This window comes from Galeopterus variegatus, unplaced genomic scaffold, assembly GCF_000696425.1.
Source record: "Galeopterus variegatus unplaced genomic scaffold, G_variegatus-3.0.2 Scaffold739, whole genome shotgun sequence".
Classification (NCBI taxonomy): Eukaryota; Metazoa; Chordata; class Mammalia; order Dermoptera; family Cynocephalidae; genus Galeopterus; species Galeopterus variegatus.
In genome coordinates this window covers 171,753-173,729 of record NW_007726850.1, presented here as the reverse complement: position 1 = coordinate 173,729, position 1,977 = coordinate 171,753, and positions in this window count along the sequence as shown.

The following is a 1,977-nucleotide window of genomic DNA, read 5'->3' as shown; positions in this document are numbered from 1 at the left end:
GGGGTCCCGGGCTGGGGGAGCAGAGGGAGGGGCCTCGCGCCGGGCCGCGTTTTACACACGCCCCGCCCGGCGACCTGGAAAGGAAGGTACTGGGACGGCTCTCGTTTTACAGGCAAGAGAGAAGGGCAGGAGCCTTCCCAGGCCCCCAAGCTGGGAAATGGGACTCAAGGAAGGATTTGCTTCTCTGCCAAGTGACTCTTCGCTGGGACCTGCGAGAGGTTGTCCCGGCCCTGCAGGGACACACCCTCGGGAGCTCTCCTCTAGTCAGTGGGGTGGGGTGCTGGGATCCCAGCCCTGCAGCTCTGGCCAAGCTCACATGGCCCCACAAACCCCGCAAGCTCTGAGGGCTGAGGTGGGGCGGGTGCTTAGCCCGGAATCAAACTCCAAACAAGGGGCGCCTGGACCCTCTGGCAGCTGGCAAAGTCCAGCCAGGGAACACGGAAGCAGCACCCGAGTGCACAAAGCCAGGGGCTCCCACACTGGGTGGACCACACTGGGGTTGGCTGGGGTCACATGACCTTGGTCCCCCAGACCCCCTTTCTGCCCACAGTGGAGGATCCTTGTGGGGCCGCTCCATGGCCAAATGCCCTCTGCTGGGTCCCCCTGGCCCCCAGCACTGTGCCATGTCCTGGCCCAGGCCTGTAACGGGTCTGACCTCAATTCCTCCTCTGGAAAGCCCCAGGGTCACATCAAGGGGAAGTGGCAGAGCTGGCCCTGAACTGGGCCTTCCGACTTCATGAGCCATTCTCACCTTAACCCCCACACGGCGGGATACCTCCGTTCAGGTGGACACGGCACTGGAGTTGGGCGTACCTGGGTTGGATGCCCTGAGCTGCCCCTGGTTGGCTGTGTGCTTCCGAGCACTCTGTGGAGGCTCAGTTTCCTCCTCTGCAGGACCGTGGTGATAAGGCACACAAAGTGTGTGCTGTTGGCCTCCCTGAATGTTTGCCAATGTCGGATGAACAAATGCGATGCCCTGCCCCTTGACGTCGGCTTACCCCGCACTTGAAACATCCTTTATCCCAGGCCAACACCTCTACAGCTCAGGGCACAGCGTGTCCCCTCCAGAGACCTCTCCTGACTCATCGTCCGGGGAAGCTACTAGAGGAAAGAAAAGCCATTTTTAAAGGGTTTGGGAGGATAGACAAAGATTCTTAAACAAGACACAAAAAACACTAACCATAAAGGAAAAGATTGAGAATTGGACTATATTTATTAATAACTTCTGTTTGTCAAAAGATACCAGTAAGAGGGTGAAAAGGCAAGCCACTGAGTGGGAGGAGATATTTGCACATAGGTATGACAAAGAACTCACTTCGGGAATATATAAAGAATATAAGAAACAAATTAGGAAAAGACACACAACCCAGTAGAAAAATGGGCAAAAGACTTAACAGATCTTCACAAAAGAAGAGATACAAATCAACGTGTGCTCAACCTCATTAGTCAACAGGGAGGTGCAAATTTCAACTGCAACAAGATATAACTTCACGTCTAAAATTGCTAATTTTAAAAAGTCTGAAAATATCCAGTTTTCTTAATGACGCAGAGCAACTGGAATTGTGATGCGTTGCTGGTGTGAGTGTAAATGGCTACCACCACTTTAGAAATTGCTACAACGACTTTAGAAAACCATTCGGAAATATTTACTAATTCTGAAGATATGCCTCCTCTATGATCCAGCAATTCTACTCCTAGTTATATGCCCAGCAACAATGTACATATATGCTGCTAACTGAGCCAATTTCTCCAACCCATATCATGTTTCAGGATCATCATATGCTTGTTTCAGGATCAGTTCCACACTGCTTGATTTTTTTTTTTTTTTTTTTTAATTTTAGAACAGTTTTAGATTTATAGAAAAATCATGCATTTCTGGGCTGGCCCGGTGGCGCACTGCTTCAGTGCGCCGCTTGGGAGCGCGGAGGCGCTCCCGCCGAGGGTTCGGATCCCACATACAGACCGGTTCCCCCCCAC